Source organism: Amblyomma americanum, chromosome 1, assembly GCF_052857255.1.
Source record: "Amblyomma americanum isolate KBUSLIRL-KWMA chromosome 1, ASM5285725v1, whole genome shotgun sequence".
Lineage (NCBI taxonomy): Eukaryota > Metazoa > Arthropoda > Arachnida > Ixodida > Ixodidae > Amblyomma > Amblyomma americanum.
Genome location: NC_135497.1, coordinates 70,138,762 through 70,161,300, shown reverse-complemented (window position 1 = coordinate 70,161,300; position 22,539 = coordinate 70,138,762). Strand labels below are relative to the sequence as shown.

General features: G+C 50.0%; 1 pseudogene; it reads left to right on the top strand.

Annotated features, from left to right (window-relative positions):
- The first annotated feature begins 18,224 nt into the window (after window positions 1–18,224).
- Window positions 18,225–18,372, top strand: LOC144116672 (U2 spliceosomal RNA; annotated as a pseudogene).
- The last annotated feature ends 4,167 nt before the right edge of the window (window positions 18,373–22,539 follow it).

Below are 22,539 nucleotides of genomic sequence, written 5' to 3'. Positions count from 1 at the left end.
ATATATATATATATATATATATATATATGCAGCTGAGTTGGTATAACACCGGACGCGATATTCGGAGGTCGTCGGTTCGGATCCCACCGGCGGCATGATGGGTTTTCCTGCTGCTTTGTAAGTTATTTTCTTTAAGCGATAGATTAGTCTAAGTATCATTATCCCAGTGATAAGCACAACAATTAAAAGACATTACACATTCCCCTATCTACCTTGGTTTCGATTACCGTTTTCATAAGTTTGTATTTCAGGGGTGCACATATATACACGCACACTTTCGTTCCGCTATATATACTCCGATAACAAGGTGCACCCGTATGGGGACAGTTGTGTACCGAATTTTGTAAGCAAATAAAACCCTACGGGGTGTGATATAGAAAATAAACCACAATTAAATAATAGCTAAACGTTGTATACATGCAATTACTAATTGAAGCGTTAATATATCACATCGCAAGCAGAACTCTAGGCCCACCTTGACCCCTCCAAACAATAATAATAATAATTGGTTTTGGGGGAAAGGAAATGGCGCAGTATCTGTCTCATATATCGTTGGACACCTGAACCGCGCCGTAAGGGAAGGGATAAAGGATGGAGTGAAAGAAGAAAGGAATAAAGAGGTGCCGTAGTGGAGGGCTCCGGAATAATTTCGACCACCTAGGGATCTTTAACGTGCACTGACATCGCACAGCACACTGGCGCCTTAGCGTTTTTCCTCCACAAAAACGCAGCCGCCGCGGTCGGGTTCGAACCCGGGAACTCTGGATCAGTAGTCGGAGTTCCTGGGTTCGAACCCAACTGCGGCGGCTGCGTTTTTGTGGAGAACAAACGCTAAGGCGCCCGTGTGCTGTGCGATGTCAGTGCACAAAGCAAATTCCGTTTTGGATATATCTTGAGAAGGTGCAACTCACAATGGGTAGACGTGTGTCGTAATTTCTCTGATAGATGGCGCTAGGCGGCGATCGCTCCGCTAGGTGGAAAAATCATTTTACTTTTTTGAACAGCTCAGTGGTTTCTTCACAGGACGCGCTGGAGGCGGAATTTTTACGCATGGCCAATAAAGCTGACGCTCGTTATTTCAATGTGTTCCAAATGATGGCGACTTTTTTTCTTCTTACGTACTGACGGGGAGGCTGTGGCTCGGCGTTAAGAGGTGCAAAATGTGCGCCTAAGGCTCGTTTCACATGCTGCGACTAGAACAAAAATAGTGGGCCTAGCCTGTGAGGCCGCAGTGCGATTTTCGGCCAATGCTTTCACATACAAGGCGTAAGCAGTGAATTCGGTCGGAGGGACAGGCAAGGTAGCTTGATGTTCGCATCGGCAACCCATGACTAAACGCTGCACGAAATGTGTTGACGTTATGACCAGCGTATTTTCAGATGCAAGGCATTATTTCTTATGTTTTGATTAGAGCAAATAGTTTTGCTTTCGCCGCGGCCACAACTCCCACGTGACCGCACGTCGCACGCCGTCTCGGCGCTCCCCATTAGTTGCAGAGCGAACATGCAGACGCTGCGACTTTATGCCAACCGGATGGAACTCGATCGCAAGCCGTCTGCGACAAGACCGACGGCCCTCCCTAGTTGCAGACCGAGAGAATTCGCACTGCCGCCGGCGAAAATCGCATGTATGTGAAACGGGCCTTAGATTGGGCTAGAACGACGCGCCTATGTGTACTTAGACACAAGTGATATTTGTATCGCCATGGATATCGAACTCGTTTCTGTAATCGTTCGTTCTCCAAGAGTTATAGAACCCGTAAAGGTGCGCTACACTTTGAGCGTAACCACTCCTTAACTACACATTTATAAACATTCATATATTACTGTAGAGGCATTGCAGAATTGCGATACAACAACACCATTGTCTGTTAAATCAGCTGTTATGCACAGCCACTAAAAGGAAAAATTCTGAGGACACCTCCGCTCGGGGGACACCCAAGGATAACCTTATTTTATTTCACGATCCAACCCACCACTTTCGCCTTGAACGAAGGAAATTTCCGCTCCGCACAACAGGCTCGACAAAGAGCAAAAAATGACCTGAAGAAGACTCCAAACAAATTCCTTCCTTTACGCGGTAGTTCTGTCCCATATGTACATGTTCCCCTATGTACATATGTTCTGTCCCATATGTACATGCTCCCGCATGGCCATCGTGCGATGAGGGAGCTACCCTATACCATATACTCTGGGAATGCAAGGAGGACCCCTCCACTCCAGAATTCGGACAACTCGTGCTTCCAGTCGATCGGGAGATTATGCATGCTGCGCAGCTCGGACCCCTACATACAAGATCGGAACCTCAAGTGCGCCTTTGAGGTCCCTAGCAGGCTTAACCTGGTGACCATCTAGTAGGGCAATGTAACTCGACCCAGCATAACTATCCCGCCAAATAAAAGTTTCCTCTCTCTCTCTCTCAAGGCACTTAAGTCCGCTTGCATGGAGGAATGCGAAAGTAGTGTTTGATCTTGATTTTCTTTCTGGTTTGGTAATTGGTAATTGGTTTTTGGGGAAAGGAAATGGGGAAGTATCTGTTATATCGTTGGACACCTGAACCGCGCCGTAAGAGAAGGGATAACGGACGGAGTGAAAGAAGAAAGAAAGAGGTGCCGAGTGAAGGCTCCGGAATAATTTCGGCCACATGGGGATGTTTAACGTGCACTGACATCGCACAGCACACGGGCGCCTTAGCGTTTTGCCTCCATAAAAACGCAGCCGCGGCGGTCGGGTTCGAACCCGGAACTCCAGATCAGTAGCCGAGTGCCGTAACCACTGAGCCGCCGCAGTGGGTTTCTTTCTTGTTCATAACGTGAAGTGCGGCGTTTCGTAATTTCCGGTTACAACATACTACAGACTTCCTTATTTCCGGTTACGATATATTACAGCAAATCGACATTTCCGTTTGCAACAAGCTATAACGCTCGACATTTCCGGTTACCACATTCTACACTTCGTAGTTTCCAGTTACGACATATTACACCACTTCGTCATTTCCGATGATGTCACAATTTTAATACGAGATTTGCTTTTTGAGGAAAGGAAAGGGCGCTGTAGAGCTCACATACCGTCATCTCGGTGGACACCTCAAACGCGCCTTCAAGGAAAAGTCTCAAAGTAGCCCGCGTCGTAAACTAGCCTCGAATTTGACTAAAACATCTAAGCTGTATGAAGAGAAATGCTATGACACTACCCAGAACACTGTAGGATGAACGGTTGCTCAATATTAAAGTGCGTTCACAGGTGTCAACCTGCTAACAATGGAGAGCCTTACCCACACGCTGCTGCGTCAAACACCCTTCTGTGCTGTGCAGCAGCTGGCCAGAGCCGTCATACACGAGGAGCTCGAGGACCATCATCTTGTGTACACCGACGGCTCAGTGGCCTGCGACAGCTGCTCCCTTGCAGCGGCGGCTACCATCCCCGCCCTGTGACTGCAGAGCCAGCAACACGCAACCTTCTTGGGCTCACCCACCATGGTGGAGTTGATGGGGATCCGGCTCGGGCTGGACCTGCTGCTTACCCTCGGCCCTCCGCCGCACAAGGGTGCTCTGGTGTGCGCCTCCCGCCCCGCCCTCAGCCGCCTGCAATCTAACGGCCGTGGTACCCCACTAGTGCGGGAAATTCGCTCGCGCATCGAGCGCAACGCGCGGAGGGTATGTGCCGTGCGTGCACAGTGGATGCTTTGTCACTGCGGCATCGCCGGCAACGAGAAAGCTGACGACCTCGCTTCTGCTGCACACCAACTGCCTGCCAGCTATCTGACCCTTGCGCTAGAACATCTGCTCCTTCACTGTGCCGCGTTCGCCGATGCTCGTCGCGATATGCTCGCGGCCTATAGAGCGCAGGGCATACTACCAGACTCCATCAAGATGCTATTGTGGCCGCAGGGCAGAGCGCGCACTCGGGAGAGAACTTTGGTGAGCCTCTGTGCATTCCTCGAACACACGGGCATGACGTCCTGTCTGTTTGCCATCAGGTAGTTACACGCAGTGACCGAACGCTCGCGAGTTCTACCTTGAACGATTATTTAACTGGACGCCCCACTCCAGTTGTAGCCAACACTGCGCTGTGCGCGTGTGTTTTAATTCCTCTAAAATAAACTAATCACGGGCACAACCTGTACACATTTCTTATAGTGTAAATAGTTTTTGTATACATTGGTTCACCACCTATACTCTCTTCCTGTCCCTTCACCTCTTTGAGTTCATTTCTCCATTCTGCCTGCTATCGTTTACTTCCGCTGCCCCATCAGGTGCTTCAGTATCGAAGGCAGATGCCGGAGATAGCAAAAATCTCTTCCTTCCTTTTATGCGAAGCATAATAGGGACACTACTTAGCTAGACCATAGCCCAGCCTGGCGCGGCCGCGACCACTATTGACATTTAATGACGCGCTTGGTGCGACGTCATAGCCTAACTCCTGCTCCTCCCGCTAGGGGCGCTTCAGCCGAGCACGTAGTCTGACGTCACGACAGTTGAGGAGAGACGGGGCTCAACTCGCGCGGTCGTCGCGCGGCCGCGACCACCAAGGCTAACTTCCGCTCCTCCCGCTAGGGGGCGATTGTCGTCGCGGCATTGTATAAAAGAGCCCCGCTCAGGCACAGGCGCAGGCTATACCCTTTCACAAATCTTTTATGCTTCGCATCCTAGGCTTAACCTTAGCTAAGCCAGGCCATTTTTTTACCTTCATTTAAATAAAAAAACCACTACCACCAATGGGCTTCAAAAAGCGTAGCGCATCAAAAAATGCAGTACAGCGGTAGTGGGTGGCAAAGGCTTCCAGACGTGAGCTGTTGGCTCTTGATTCGTGTGAGAACATAGCACGCGTGGAAGCCATGACCTCACGCTTGGATGGAAATCGGGAGATGACAAAACAGACAGAAAACGGCGCAGTTGCACAAGGCGGTCATTCAAAAATCCATAGCCCGTATTTATATTGACTGTTTTCAAGCTGTTCCGCCAAACAGCTCAGTTAGCCGACTAAAGTGTTGCTTAGTTGTGATTCAGCGATGCCACTACACTGACATGCCCAACGTAATTAGATCACGTAGTTAAAGAGAAGTACGCTCATAACAAGCGCACATTTCCATGTTTTCTAGCAAGACATAAAGAAGCGGCTGCAGCATGAAGTTCGACTTCGATAACACTCAGTAAAAGGTAACACAGAAGTTTTAGGCTCGATTTCGATGGCACTGCACATTCTGTACAAAGAAAAGCTAAAGGGCTGAACAGCGCCCAATAATGCGAGTTGCAATTTAATTATTTTTGTAGCGAAATAATGCGCAAGCGTCACTAGTCAGTACTGCGCATGCGCCACGCACCGAGCCACAGGTGTTCCGCCACTGCGGCACGCAATTCCTCAAAATCCTATTGTAGCGAACTTCAGAGTGTCATCCCTTGAGCTATGTGGCGGCGTCGTGGCCTTGAGCCGGTTGGTCACGTGGTGCGGAGCAGCTGCTGCTGCCGGCGGCACCGCGAGCCAGCGTAACCGACCTGCAACAGCTGTGCGCATGCGCCGTGTTGAGTGGAGAGGGGAAGAGAGTGAATCCACGTCCAGGGACGAAGATGAAGAAACGCCCAGCGAAACGGAGCGGCGAAAGACTGACTTTGCAATTCGACTGAGCGAGTACCAATCGGCCAGATGTAGCTCTCGCGAAAACCTGGCTCTTCTAAACATCGGGGACCGCATATACAACTACATTGCCAATTTCATTTGGTTAACCCCGTACCAAAGCCTGGAAACGATCCTTCTATCACTTCCAGCCTCAGACCAAATGTTCTCACTTCAATCGTCTGCAAGTTGATTGAGCGACTAATCAACAATAGGATTCAATATTACCTGGAATACGCTACAACTTGGTACCACTCTGCTCAAACTGGCCTTCGTCCCAATTTGAATACACAACATTGCTTGTGGCTGCTTCAGCGAGTCATTAATCGAACTTCCCGACACCTCGTGCCTGATTAAATCCTCGCGGTCGACATGAGAAAAGCTTCTGACAACGTCGATCAAAATGTCATCTTTGCGGGGCTGAAGTCAAGACGGGCCGATCCGCAGACTGGCACACGTTGTCTCGCTGGTCAAGGCAGGGCGAGTGGTGTTCTCCCGGGAGTCGAACGGGCGGGCTTCTCGGAAGCTTGAACGACGGCTCGGGCTAACAGACAGCGGTTGCAGCCCCTCATTTATAGGCGCGGTCCGCGTCTGTTCGTTCTTAGCGCCAGGGCAGGCGCGCACATACACGCAGCTTCATCTGCACAAACTCCTTCTCCTTCTTGCGCCGGGCGCGCGACCCCATTGGTCGAGCGCGAAAACCACCTTCTAGAACAATCTAGGTCATTCGCGGCACGCTGAGTCATCGGTGCCGGAGCGAAGGGGGGAGGGAATCACTTTGGTGCGCACAAGATTACCGTGTCTCGTTCGGGGATAGACAACTCGTTAAGCTCGGAAATTGGCAGGGAGATCAAACGCTGGAAGCATCGGCGCAGAACGGAGTTTAAAAGCGAACCCAGTATGTCTCAGGACGCTGAATACAATTTAACCGGTAGCCCATCCCGAAGAGGAGTCGATACTAGTTTCACAGAATCTGAAACACGTTTGACCACATCTGTAGTGAGAACTGCACATAGCGCACCATCACCTCAGAGGCCAGTTGCTGCAACGCCGTCACTATTTAATGTGCTGCGAAAGCCCCGCATCTACGGGCGTCTGACTGCGCCATATATCCTCGAAACGGGCAAGTAATCCCGCAAAATTTAAAAACCTGTGAAGCTCACTGCGTTTCATGAGTGGCGAAGGCCCCTAGATTTCTGGAAATAGCCCCGAGAACCGAAGCGGACTTCCGCTAGGGGGCCGTGGCGAGCAGAAGTGTGTCACGTCGGTTCTGTCTTCCTGCAGTGATTTCTGCGGCAAATGTTATGAGATCAACCAGAGCTGGTTAAAAACGTAAATCGGAAGCTGAGAGGACTCTGCGGACACCAGCGTTTTGTCCGTAAGTGGATGTTTCACATTTTGGAGCCAAAATTCTGCCAGCCTTGGTGCCAATGTGCTAACTCAAACGCCGGCCACTGGGCCTAACGAGGGCTAAGGCTTACCGAGGCCCCCGGTGCCGCCACGTCAGTTGTGCGGCCGCCAACAGGCGGTTGAATATCGCCGTGCAGGGTCGCAGCGGCGAAAAGGGCGAGCTCGACGCCACGGATTGGATCACATTACTCAACAGATGCAACCTCGAGGAGAAATGGGCGCGGAAAGCCAAGCTCGCCTCCGAAGAGGTGAAAGCGATAGACACCCCACCACCATCACCGAAGCGCGACGGCAAACAGCAAGCGGAGAAATCGATCGCCTCGACCCATGTCAAGCTTCCCGAGAAGGTTGGAGAGTCATTTTCCGCCCCAAATGAGGCATGGTATTCACACAGTACGATGGACCGACCCTGACCGAAGACATACATGTAACTGCGAAGATTGAATGGAACACGGCATGCCAGCTCGTCAAGAACGAGAAGCAAGGAATTTTTGTCTTCATCATCCCCCGCACAGAGGCAAAAGACAAGCTCCTACGCCTCACACACCTGGACGTTGGAGGGAAAGTGCACGAGATTACTGTTCACCTGGCAGTACCCGACGACATCTCGAGAGGAGTCATCCACGGAATAGGAATTAACACCTCACTGCAAAAGATCAAGCAGGGGATATCAGAACATGAGGAGAACCCCAAGGGGCTGGATATCAGACGACTAGGACAGCGCAAGACCATCATGCTCACATTCACCACCAAGGAGGTACCGAGGGAAATCAAATCCCTTGGTGCCATCTTGAACTGTTACTTGTGCAAGAAAATGTACGACGTATGCTATAAGTGCGGAGACCTGGGACACCGATCCGACGTACGCGAGAGCAAGGAGGAGACGTGTAGGGCCTGCGGCATCCTCAACCCCACCGAGGGCGACGACTGCAACCCCACCTGCAAGCTGTGCGGCCAGCCGCGCTCCACCGGCAACAAAACCTGCCAGGAGATCTTCAGAACCCCATACATTGTTAAAAAACGACAATGGGAGAAGGTCCAGAAACAGGAGTTGGAGGAGAAGAAACAACCAGAACATCGCAGCAGGCGGGATGAGAGCAAGACGCGGGCCACGAGCAAGGATTGACACCGGCCCACGTCCTTCCCAAGGGTACCGCAGCAGGCCACCACCACCCCACACAGGAACCAAGAGGCACCACCCACCAAAAAGGTCGGCTGGGAAGCGGGGAATTCCCATGACTCAGCCATAGTGAGGGAGCTGAAAGAGCAAATGAAACAACAACACGAAATGATGAGACAGCAACAGGAGCAATGGAAGCTTTACCAGGAGCACACACAAGCTCAGGTGAAGGAGCTCCGTAATCACGTTATCGGCCTGCAAAGGGAGACCACTGAGCTCAAAGCTCAACTCAGACAACCGGAGCCGCATCAGGATGCCATGGACGATAAGTAGTCCAAAACCAAGACAGAGGCGTCTGCACCGCCAAAGAAAAAGCGAGTTTAAAAGACAGACTGGGACGGAAAGCAAACGAAAACTTAACTGGCAAGAGTTGAAGGACCGTAGAAGGTACATCAGATTGAAATTTTTCCATGAGATTTATTATTCAAAAACTGGCATAAACCGCGAACAATATATCCAGGCACCTCATTATATATCAAAGCGACTGGACCATTGCTTGAAGGTCAGAGAATTTTCTTGCAAGGGTGACGTCTTGCGTTATTCTTTTTTTGTTAGAACTGTTCGGGACTGGAACAGTTTGCCATCGAGCATTGTATGTATTACATCTAACGAAGCATTTTTCCATGCACTGCAATAATTGCTTTATACCTACAAATGAAGTCGGTACCCCCCTGCTGTAATGCCCTGCGGGGCGATGCAGGTAACTAATAAATAAATAAAAAATAAAAATTGAGAAGGCCGAGAGCACGGTAGACAATCTAGAGGTAGACATGCAGCGACTCAAAGAGGTAGTACAACAGGCGGTCATACCTACCCAGCGTGACGCGCAGAGGACCGACCAACTCTCAGTCCAGCTCAGCCAACTAGTTATCCCAATGGGAACTAGAACGAACCAACAGGCAGAACAACAAAATTAAATCCTTCTGCGGTTGAATAATGGACAGACTCAACACTAAGGCAAACACAATATGGCATTGGAACAGTAGGGGCTTCACAAAAAAAGAAACCTTCCCCAAGCCTACCTTACGAGACGCGGTGGTTCCGACATCATCGCGCTGCAAGACTGTGGGAAAAACGTTAAACTGAGCGGATACAAAACGTACCCAGGCCGGTCGCCGTACATTCAGACTGATACCCTGAAATATCTCCGTCATGCAGCATGAGGTAGGTTGCACACAGGTTGACTACGGGTTAACAGAGATTATGCCGCAGAGGCGGAAATAACGCAGCCTGCAAGTCGTGAGCGTCTACAGCTCTCCTAAACTAAGGAAAGGATGTGGCTTCAGGGACCTCTTTGTCAAAGCGCAAGCACTGGCAGAAGGGCAGCAGCGTCTCTTAATAGTAGGGGATTTTAATGTGCCACACCAAGCATGGGGATACAGCCACTCCCAGATAAAGGGGAAGGAAATATGGAACCAAATGATACAGTGCAATTTAACACTCCTTAACAATCTACTCGCACCAACCAGATCGGAAACCAGCGTGTCATACGACACCTTCCCCGACCTGGCCATGATCGGAGCGGACGCTGAGGCTACATGGCACAACACGAAAGGGAACCTAGGCAGTGATCACAGAATCATAGAGATCGTTTACTAAAACGGGGTCAAAATCAAACGCGAGAGGAAAACCCTCAAATCCATCAATTGGCAGTCCTTCCGCGACAACGGAGGGGGTTCCAGGGAGATCGCCGACAAACCTGAATGCACCAATGGCATCCGTGCAAAGAGGCTGAGGAGAAAATAGAATTACATTAGGAACAAGCTTGGGTTGATAGCCACATGAGACAGCTGTGGCAAAAGAAAAAAAGAGGCAGAAACCGAGCTCGCCCAAAAAGAGGAAACCGTAACCTGGGAAGGAAAATAGCAGCTCTCAGCAAGGAAATTGGGAGCCATGCCCGAACACTAAATAGACAACACTGCAACGACATCTGCGATAGACTAGACGAGCAATTAAGCTCCGTAACCACCTGAAAACTATTGAGACACCTCCTGGACCCAGACAACACCAAAGCTGACACCAGGAGAAAAATGGAAAGACTAACACAAACTCCAGGGGCCGCAGGAGGGAATGATCAACCAGACAAAAGAGAGGTATATAGGGGAAACAAACACCGAAACATTCCCCGACTATAGCGGCGAAAACAACGAGGAGCTAGAGCAACCAATAACCATAAGAAAGGTCCAAGCTGCCTTAAACAATCTCAGCGGAAAAACCGCGACTGGCCGAGATGGGGTCCACAATAAGATGCTTAGAAACCTCGATGACTCCCTTTAGAAACTAACAGCATTCATTCAATAGTGTTGGGAACGGGGGGACATACCTGGGGAGTGGAAGAATGCAAAGCTAGTCCTTATCCCCAAACCAGGAAAAGAACTCAAACTTGAGAACCTTAGGCCAATATCGTTAACCTCCTGTTTAGGCAAGCTAATTTAGCACGTGATACAGAATAGGCTCAACGGATACTTGGAAAGTAAGGAACTGTACCCAGACAACATGGTTGGATTGAGACAACAATCCAGAAACGACGTCATGCTACAACTCAAAGAAAAAGTATTGGAAAGGAAGACTAGCGACACTAGAGTCATAGTGGGAGGAGACGTCAGCAAAGCGTTTGACAACATCAAACACCAAACGATCCTGTCTCACCTCAATCAATTAAATGTAGGAATCAAGCTATACGACTATATTAAAAGCTTCCTCACGAATCGAACGGTGAAGATAGAAATCGGGGGCGCAGTAAGAGAAAACATTAGGCTAGGCAACACGAAAACACCACAGGGATCGGTGCTATACCCCGTACATTTTTTAACATTTCAATGATCGGGCTGCCTGAACGACTCAGAAAGCTAGAGAGCCTCTGCGACACTCTCTACGGTGACGGCCTCACCCTTTGGGTCGACAGAGGGGGAAGCGATGGCCAAATAGACGGCACCCTACAAAGGGCAATCTGGGCAACGGAAAGCTATCTGAGACCCATAGGGCTAAAATGCTTGCCGGAAAAATCGGAGATGCTAATCATAAGCAAGCAGCACGTCAATATCTCGCTCCTGGAAAACAACACCCCGGTCCCAATCGTGGACAAGATCAGGATACTGGGTGTTTGGATACGACAAAATGGGAGAAACACCGAAACAATACACAGACTAGAAGACAGGACCAACCAAACTTGCAGGCTTCTCAAGGTGATAGCAAACAAAAACGCGGTAATGAAGGAGGCGAACCTCCTTAGGCTTGTCCACTTTCATCATTAGCCGAATCACATACTCTATCCCGTACTTAAAGAAAACTAAAGCAGAGAGAGACAAGGTAGACATCCTCATCAGGAAAGGTGTCAAAACAGCCCTAGCCTTAGCAGCGTGCACATCAACCGAGACTATCCTCAACCTAGGGGTGTCAAACAACCTAGAGGAAACGTACGAAGAGAAACTCACGGCACAATATGTCAGACTAACTGGCATCAAAACGGTCAGATACATCCTTAGGAAATTGGACTACCAAAGGCAAGAATCGCAAGAAGGGATAAGCTCCATCCCCAAAGAAATTGCCAACAAGCTAAGAATAACCCCAGACCAAGAAACATTCACCCCATACACAACGAGGAACGCAGGAGAAGCAGAGTCCAAAAACTTCAAAGCTCCTCCTCCAAAAACAAGTGGTAGTGTACAACGATGCAGCAGAGTACCCATAAGGGCACTACGTTGCAGTAGCAGTGAGCGACAAAGGAGAGCTAATCTCGAGCTGTAGCGTAAGACACTCTTCACCAGAGGAGGCAGAAATGGCGGCGATTGCCCTGGTAATCAGAAACCCATTAACCAAAATAATCATCACAGATTATAAAACTGCAATCAAGGCGTATGACAACGGTAAGGTGTCCAAAGAGGCCGGCAAAATTCTGCAAGCAGCCAAGGAGAACGCACCCAACGACCTAATTAGCATAATACGGGCACCCGCCTATAGTGGACTCACAGGGAACGAGATCGCCAACGAGATTGCCTGAGGACTCACACACCGGTCCGCACATATACAGAACCACATATACAGAACTTCTAGAGCACTATAGAGTGGGCAGGAGAACACCCCATAGATTTATCACAAAGAAGGAAGAAGTAATCTGGCAGAAACTGCAGACGGGTACCTTCCCAAACCCGTATCACCTACACAAATGGCATCCTGAGGTGCACTTCTCCAAATGCATAAAACTGTGAAGGAATTGCGACCCTAAATGACATGCTCTGGGCTTGCACAGCGCTAAACGGTCTACATGGAAACAAATAGTCATGGGAATCCTCCCTCCATAGCCAGGAAGAAAAAGCCCAGAAACAATTCATCGGTCAAGCTCAGGCAGCCGCACGACGCCTAGTGACTTCAGTCGACGTCTAGGGGGGAGGTAGACGATGAACGAGGGTGCTGGGTCTCACCCGATCACCCATACTCTCTGACGGGTACAAAGTGCTTTCTCTCTCTCTGTCGAAACCTGTGACGCCACAGCATGCTATTAGTCGCGGGACCACGAACCTATAACGTAGCGGCATCTTGCAAAGCGTACCATCTCAGGGTGGGCATATCGGCGCTGCTGAGAGCGATGAAGGCACAATGAGGCGTTGGTACTCACTCTGCAGTTCGTCATACCACGCGGACATGAGCGGAGTTTGGAAGTCTGTCCGCTGGACAACTGGAAGTTTCGCAGCTGTGTCTTCCAGGTCATCTGACAGGCCACGGCGCAACGCGCAGCCCTCCACTGAGCAACACAAGCGGTATAGTTATTTTAGCGCGTACCACGTACCGTGCTGCTGTCAACCAGGGAAGCGCGTAGAGCACGTGATAGGCTCATGTGCGAAAGCGATTTGTGCAGCATGCGGAAATAGAGAAAAACTTTAATTCATAGCACGCCATGAGCTCCACACGACCCCATTGCACTCGAGTGTTTGTGCTCCCAGTGGAAATCGAGAAGTGTTAGTGTGGAAATCAAGATGCCACGGTCGACTTGTTTCAAAATTAAGGGAAGAAAGCGCGAGCATTTCTGGCCGGTGGTCATGTCTGTAGGTGTGATGTAAGTAGGTACGAAAGCAGAATGCGCCCGAGGCACAGTGTATGTGTGATCCAGCCTGCTGGCATCGACTCATGGTGCCATGTCCAACAAAACTGTGAGCCGTGCGTCAGAGTTCAAAAGATTTCCAGCTCGCTGACCCCTCCCAAGCCCTCGCGCAACACAATACGTATCAGGAATGCATCTAAAAATGAATGTGAATTAGCTCAGCGTATCTAGGATATGCAAAGCGAAAGCTGTCGTCGTTCATTGTGTTCACTGGCGTTGGCGTTGACAACGTTCTAGAATTTGAGGAAAAGAAGGGCGCATAGCTTGCTTCCTGGGTCATGTACGCCGTTAATCGTTCGTTGAAATGCGTTGCGGTGGTGAGAGAAAGATGTGGGCTGCATGCATTAGCGCTTACGGCGTTGTGGCAGACACGCGGTTGGTTGGTTGCTTTTTAAGGAAAGGAAATGGCACAACATTTGTCACACATCTCGGCTGACACTTTAACCACCTTTTCTCACTGTGCCTAAAAAAAGGCACCCAAGCTGCTTCAGCGCACAACCTAAAACAAAACTTTCGCCTAGCTGGTTCTGGAACTACAACTGAAACTTTGCATATTTTACCTGCTGCTGCAGGCGGCTGCGTTTTTATGGAGGCAAAACGCTAAGGCACCCGTGTGCTGTGCGATGTTAGTGCACGTTAAAAATCCCCAGGTGTTCGAAATTATTCCGAAGCCCTCCACTACGGCACCTTTCTTCCTTTCTTCTTTCACTTCCTCCTTTATCCCTTCCATTACGGCGCGGTTCAGGTGTCCAACGATATATGAGACATACTGCGCCATTTCCTTTCCCCCAAAATCAATTGTTATTGTCATTATTATTATTATTCTACCGGTCTCACTTGCCATGTGCTTGGACCCCTGCCCGCACATTTAAAACTATACTTGGCTCCAAAGGAAAAATAAATGATTTCGAAAGATCAGCATTAGGCAATGATAACATACATGCCAATATCCACCTGGTCTTTGAGAAACATTAGCAGGGGGAAATATGGAGACCGCGCCTGTTTCGCATCGCTTGCACCTGAACCACTTGGTGCACCATCTTTCCTGGCACGGTGTTTTTTGTAAAGGTGTCTCTCAGGCTTTTCCATCGTGTCTGGACATTACAGCCTGCAAGTAGAGTTTCAAAGTGTTGAACTCTGTTCACCACCACATATCCTATCAAGCGCAGCTGTCAGCGCGCCTGTCTAAAGCACTCGAGCGCTGTCCTGTCGCACAAAGGCAATGACATAGTCAGGCAGGTACACTGCTCTAGAATCTATGCTGGTACTGGAGAACAGGTACAGAGAATATATTTGCTGTGGCAGTTGCAGAGTACTTGTTATAAGAGACCAACTGGATTTACTTTCTTCGCTGGCTGGCTGGCTGGCAACCTTGGTCGCACGGAAGGGCACGTGTCTGCTTCTAGCTCTGTGTTTTTGCTTTTTGCTGTCTTCTCGCGTGTGGCGTGGGTCGGACAGTGCCCTCCGTGAGACCGAATGCTGAAGACGCCCCTGCGGAGAAATTCCCGGCAATGTGGGCGCATTCTCAAGTGAGAAAACCCAACCGGAACCCTCAGGGGCAAGCTAGGCTTAGCTCAGCGCTGCCGAGCGAGGCCGCGCTACGCGGCTGCATGGATTCTGCGTTGTTGACGACAGCTACGCAGATGCCCGCTGTGTTGTCACCTGACGCAGCCTCCACGTCCACACAATCGTCAGCGCCTCCTAGCCTCCAGCCTGCCCCATCTTCCGATGCTACGACTTTGGCCTGTGACATGGACTGCTCCACCGCCGCTGTGCCCGTGACACTCCGTCAAGAAACTGTGCCCGCAGCGCCGGTTCAGTATTCCCACCAAGGGCCGTCACCAGCGTCTGAGCCTCCTCCACAGATGCCTCCCGTGAGTCAAGGCTCTCTTCCGCCTGCTGCGAACTTGTTCCGCGTTACCATCAAGCCTACAGTGCGCTTTTTTATTTATTTATTTATTTATTCAAGTTACTCACAGGCTCCTTTACATTGGAGCATTGTGTGAGTGGGGCAGTACATAGAAGTTAGAGAACAGCGCAAAAAAACACAAAAGGACAGAAGAAAAACTTTATACAATAGTTAGCAAGAGGCACTCAGAAGAATACAAATAAAGTAATACAACACACAATAATTAATTGATATGACTGCCATCCCTGCCCGGAATGTTCAAGCTACAATTGACCACGCTCTTGGCTCTTCGAACTACTGCGGGTTTGTCGTCCATCGCCCATCCAACACCATCACGGTAAACTTGCCATCCTTGATGGACGCCCAGAAAATGTGCGCAGTTACGCGGATCCCCCTGGATGACAGCAAGCATGTGCCGGTGCAAATATATTTTGCAACTGGTCCTGTGACAGCCTCCGGCTGCTAAACGCACGCAGTACTGCAAGCACGGCCTATGGGGCGCCGGGGCTCATACCTGCTCATCCTGCAAGGCCCGTTGACTCTCCCGAAGTACCTTACCTACTACGGTGCGATCGTCAAACCACAGCCCTTCCAACCTCGTCGTATTTTTCATCACTGCCACAAAGGACATGCAAAATACCTGTCCTAATCCAGCAGCTGCGGCCGACATGAATGAACCAACAGTTCCTTGTGCCCTGTGTAAATCGCCGGACCATGACATTCACTCCCCCGCTTGTCCAGAGAAGCAAGCGAAGAAGTTTCAAAAGTTGCCTGCAAAAATGAATGTTCCTACAAATAATTGCTTTGCATTCCCATTCCAAAAACCTTTATTTCCATCAGAAGGGAGGCCCCATACTGCCTACCCCCAGCACGCAGGCCTAGGGGGTAAGGGCCGGGACCCCCGCGATTAAAGGCAGGCAAAGAGTTGCTGGCTCTTCGCGGCCTCCACCGCCAGATGAATGGCTTGCTTCTGCTTGATGGGGTCCGTGCTCCGCAGAAGGGTCTCCCAGGCTTCTCTACTATCAATTCCTTCGTTAGCCCCTGGGGAGTCTACACATTCCCAAATTACAAAATGTGGAGAGAGGGGGACCCTCGATCACGTAATTGCTATGCAGCTCTCGCATGTGACGACAACGACTTCCCTGAACTTCCTTTATCTGAGCCCGCTGCTCACCATACGTCTCCTCACCAGCGTACATATGCACAAGCGGCTCACCTTCCCGGATCAAATGGTACGCCAAAACGTCCAGTGTATCAACCACATGTGGATACCACAGATGAAGACACAGTTTTAGACAATGCAATCGCGGAGGCTCGCCGCCGACTAGACGAACTCACCCAGCGCCGGGAACAGGGTCGTTCTCAATCCTCTCGAAGAATTCAAATCACTCGGGAGCAATCATCAGAGGAATCACCTCGAGTAAGCACTGGGCCACAATCAGGTGCCGACCTCCTGTTAGCCGTGACTACCCCGACAGTGGATAAAATATTAGCGCTGATGAAGCAGGTGACATCCCTTATCGTGGAAGCTCTTCGACCTCATCATGGATAGCGCATCATCATCTATGGTGGTGCGTAGGAACTGTCGAGGATTCGCTAATAATGCCTCTGAAGTGAACATCCGCCTTCGCGACGGAATGCTGAAGGCATGGGCGTTCCTACTGCATGAGCATAATTCACATCCACGCCTTTCAGGTTTCTGCGCATACCATTCTCCCTCTAACCCTGATCGCCGTGCACCGCCTCCTCCCTCAGCGCAGGTAAGTCTGCAATTTATATTCACAGTTCAGTTCCGCACACACCGCTCGACCTTTCACGGTGGTGCAACACACGTCAAGAGGTTGTCACCCTTCTCGTAAAACCTGCACGCACACCCCTTGTCCTTGTTTCTTTTATAGTCGTTCTGGCTCTGCACCTCCCAATCTGGGATGGGTTCGTTTTCTATGTTCTACCAACTCGGGTATCCCTATTCTAGTTGGTGGTGACTTAAACGGCGCGCACACTGCGTGGGGTTACCCATCGGATTCCTCAAGGGGTGCACACATTCAAGGGAGCTTTTAGGATCATTCTTTTCAACATTTAAACCACTCAAATACATCTACCCGCCCACGAGGTGGCCCGTATTCACCTGATTTGACATGGTGGTTAGGCCCCGGTAACCCTCGTTTGGCTGTTGATTCTGATACTTGGGGTAGCGATCACAGCCCTATTTTTATCTCCCTCACGCCTACGCGTCTACGGAAAATACGCCGCACTGTACGAATAACATCACGGGACTCTGTACGCGCAGACAATCATTTATCTACATTCAAGCCCTCTTCAGCACTGTCTACTTTCTCTGCTGTTCTCGCTACTCACATAATTACCACTACTGTAAATGAAGACGACCGAACCCCGGACATACATATCTTGAATCTGTGGGCTCTTCGTCGCCAGGCGGATCTTTACGCTACTCGTCACCCCGATGACCCATCGGCTCTTCCTACTCTTCACCACGCTACCGCATGGGCGCGGCGCTATGCAAAGCGGCTAGGCAGGCAACGCTGGGATGCATGGTGTGCCCGCCTGTCCTCTACGCAGGGCAATCGACATGTTTGTAGAGTGTTTCACGCCATGGAGCGCCCTTCTCAGAATGCAGATTACACAGAGAGCATTCTCCTCGCGCTAAATGTGGATTAGGACACATTTGCACAACAAGCGGCCCGTCAATTTTTTCCAAACCATGACTGGACCGCTACTTCTCCGCCTTGCATTGGTTACAGAGCCCTTCGATGGGATTAATTTTGACCTCACCATGGCAGAGCTGCTGGCCTCCATTGAACGTTTAAAAAGTACTAATCCCGGGCACGACGGCATACCTAACTCCTTATTCCGTAACTTGGAAGGGAGGGCTTTGCAAACCCTACTTGATACTTTTAACGAAGTGTGGCTTTCTGGCTTCACGCCGGGAGACTGGAAGAATTCTATTGCGGTTCCAATACCCAAGTCAGGTCAGCCTCCAGTATCTCTGTCCGTATCTCTCTCTCTGTCCGGACCCCGTAGAGTATCTGTTACGGGTCCAATGGACTTATTTTTGGAAATGTGGCGGAAGTTTTGAAGGTTGCTTCACTTCCGCCTTAGGTTGGCCCGGTATTGCACTGCCTCCGCGATCGGCCTTGTCTTTAGCGCGTCTTAACTATCCTGTCTTTCTATCCCATCCATCTTTAAACTCTCCTACTATCTGCACGTGGTACCGATTGTGGCTCGGCTTGAGCCAGTGGGCACGGCTGTGCACTTTCCTTTTCTTTCTTCCTGGCAATAGACAGACAGACAGTATCTCTCTCGTCCCTTCGTTCAAGTTCCCTTACGCCTACCATCTGCAAGCTTTATGAAAACATTCTAGCCGCACGCTTGTCGTGGTGGCTGGAATACCATGATTGTTACCCAGATTCACAAATTGGTTTCCGCCCACAAATTGGAACGGAGGACGGCCTTGCTACTTTGGCTGCCGACGTGCTTAACTATTCTCCGCAGAGTCACCTTGTACGAACCGCAGTGGCTACAGACATAACAAAAGAATATGATAACATCCTTCACTCTACCATTCTTGCCTCCCTTCAAACTCTTGGTCTGCCTCACCGGTTCCTCCTCTCCATTCACGATCCAACTTTCAACGTGCGTGTCCACAGAAAGCGCTTTGGTAACTTCACTTCCAATAGAGGAGTGCCGCAGGGCTCCGTTCTCGCCCCCACATTATTTAATGTGGCTTTTTCCTCTTTTTCGAGCCCTAGAGACCATCTCTTCTATCCGCATGCTTGCGTATATCGATGATATAACCTTGTGGGGCTGTCATCGAGATGCGTCTATTCATCAGTCGGTCATTCAGCACGCGCTGGATTTATTGACATCTCCCCTCTCACCTCTGGGTCTAACACTCTCTCCTACTAAATCATGTTTCATTCACATTGGAAATATATCCGGCTAACAGAAAGCTCCCCCTTTAAATTTTACGGTACATAATTCTCTGATTCCTCAGGTAGAAACTTTTCGTATTGTTGGTCTTCTCCTCCATACATCTAGGACGTAGCACCCCGTGGCTGACAGCCACCCGTAAATCGGCTCACGCTACTCTAGGTCTGATTTGTAGCATAGCTATGCGCTCTGATGGCGCACGTGTTCATACGGCCCGCCAACTTGTGCGCTCTATCCATCGGCCACGCATAGTATATCAGGCACAATTTCAACGTCTCACCCTCAGAGAGTGGGACTCCTTTGAAGCTATCAATCATGGGGCTATGCGCGCCATAACATATCTGCCTCGTTTAACACCCATACCTGTGCTACAGGAGTTCGCCCAACTTAATACACTCAGTGAACGCATCGACCAACGGGTGGCAAATAGAGCTCGGAACAGTCTCTCCAACTTCATCGTTTAAAGACACTTCCTCCATGGTCATATTGCCAGCTCACTGACAATCGCCACACTTTTTCCCCGTCGGTATCAGCCGCGTACCTGCCTGAAGGGTCTATGTTGCACACGAATGCATCACATACTGCAGAGACGGGAGTTACTGCTGTGTATAGTTCATCTCATCTGCATCCCAACTCTCGCGCGACGTATACCGCGGATACGTGCACTCCCCTGGAATTGGAACTTCAAGCCATTTATAATGCCATTGCTTCCCTTCCGCTCGTTCCAACATTCAATACAGTTCATATTTACACCGACTCCCGCGCCTCCCTTAAACAGCATAAGGCCGTTCGACGGACATTCCAGATTTCACAATCAATTCATGTGCTCTGCGCAAAGTATCCATGTCCTGTGCGCATACACTGGATTCGCGGCCATGCCCAGGATCCACATAACATTCAAGCGGATGCTATGACTAATCTTCATACATCAGACGATCCGCCACCTTCCCATCTTCCTCCAGATCCGTTCCTGTCCCATGTTTTCGATTCCGAAGTCCTGCGCCAGCGAACACGCGCTCTAATTCCTCCGTGTTCGCAATCTCTCCGCCGTAGTCTTACTCGGCAGGAGGAGGTGTCCGTGAGCCGCATTCGGGCAGGGGCGGCTCTGACACCATCTGTCCGTCATCGGTGGCATGCCAAAGATCTGCCAGCACCTGACAGGTGCCCTCACTGTAGCGCTGCACCGGACATTTGTGATGTGTGGCACTTGTTGTGGAAGTGCCCAGCTACGGCTGTTATAAGAAAACGTGTCCTCAGGCAGGAGGGCCTGCGGTGGAACCGCGAAAGTGACTACGTGAAGTGGACTATGTACAATCGTTTCATTAGCAACCCCTGCGACTACCTCAGCGCAACGGGTCTTCACTCCTTTTAACTTTCAATCCCATGAATTCCTTCCCCCTTCCCTTTTTTTCAACTTATGCCTCATGGCACACTTCTCGAATAAAAAAAATCTTTCTTCGCTACAATGCACGCAGCTACAGTGCACAGGACAGTTGTGCCAGCAATTATGCAAAAGTTCAATTTGAGCATTTTTGGTCGCACTTTCAGGAGTAGTTGCCTCGCTAGCATGCCACTAATTTGACTAATGATGCACTGTGGTATGGCTGTTAGATCTGAAATTGCAATTCATCTAAAATGCAACAGATTTTTGTGATCAGTTTAGCAGCCCAAAAGTAACTGAACAATTACAAAAAGTAATTGGTTACTATTGTGTTATTCTCCTTTCCACTTTTACCAGCGCAAGACATGGACTCCATGGAATGAGCCTGTGTGGCTTCCAGGATCTGTTGCCTGCTGCAATTCGTACGCTGTTAATTTTCATCAAAAAGCAACTTCTGATAAAAGCTGTTCTCGTCAATATTTTTTTCCGCCTCACCTTGAAAACATTAGGAGCGCCACTCAGTGTGTGTAGGTGTACGCCCTGGAGGAAAGGACCGAGTTGAAGTATGCGAAGACTTTATGCACCAGCTAGGAGTTTAAAACCGCACGAGAAGTAGCGAACGCTGCAAAATGCTCCGCGCATCGTTGTCCGCAGTCATAAAAGAAATGCGAAGCGGGGAATATGGCGCTAGTAAAATGCAGGCCGCTCAGGATAGCATTTCCGGACATCCTCGCTCGCGCGGCTTTTCGGCTATGCGACCAGATTCCTCGCTAGCACAAATGTTCGCCACAAGGTTCAGGTTCTCAAAGTTATACCGGTCGTTATAACCCGTTCTTCGAGTAAGAAATAACTGATTACTACTAACCGACTACCGAGTTATAAAACTTTGTTTTCGTGAACGTTACCCTGAACTCCGAGCGGCCATTTCAGCTCTACAAAAATGTGCAGCCTGTCTAGGGCGCTCAACTGCTGCGCTACGGCACAAATGAAATACTTGCGTGGCTGCATGCTCACTTTGAACCACGATGCTCGGACTTCAGTCACTTGAATGACTACGCGCACTGGTGTCGAAAGCCTACTTAGATATTTCGATTCGTTTCCTCGCAGAGGGTCCTAGAGCGCCTTAGAAAACATCGTGGTCACGTCGGTATTCGTAAAAAGCTGCATTTCTATTAAAGAAGTTTTCCAAACTAGTAATCTTTGCACTGTCACAAAGGACATGTCACTGTTCGTCGTTCTTGCACTGCGGAAGAGTTCTAGAGGCCAATACAATGTGATTTCGGGCGAGGGAATACGCGACGAGCAGCTAGGCAGACGGGACCGCCGTGCATGCTGCGAGCTCAGCGGCGCGGTTGAAGCTCTTTGACCACGGCTAGCAACCCCAACTCCAGGTTTCAAGCAGGCGCAGGATGGGTGCCCTTACTTTGAAAGGTACACGTGCAGCAATGTAAACATACCTGGGTCGCATCCAAGTTCCGTGACGACATTGGTCCACGCTTCCGTCTTTTTTTTGTGGCCCATATAATCCGACCTTGAACTGTCCCGTAAAATGGGACGCTTCTGAGCAGCACAGATCAGCCGGTCACTGAACTCGACACGAGCTGCCTTTGTGGTCATCGCCATGTCGCGAGTGCCAAGCAGACCAAGCTGACCAAGAACATAGAGCGTTCGCGAAAAGCATGCGCCGGCAAGGAAAATGTAAGTGTTGACAAGCAAGTGAGCTATGATTGGCTGTCCCTGCTGGCCGCTTCCGGCAGCGTCTGAAGACGCGCGTCCAATATCTGGCGGGGCCAGGCAGGCGGCGGCGGGCGTTTTTTTGAGGTCGGGCGTCAAACACGCGCTGTGAGGCGAAGAACGCCGACAAAAACGCTCCATGTATCCCGGGCTAAAGGGAAGGAATAAAGGAGAGAGTGAAAGAAGAAAGGAAGAAAGAGGTGCCGTAGTGGAGGGCTCCGGAATATGCTGCAATATATCCGCCGTACCGTTCATTGGGTGACC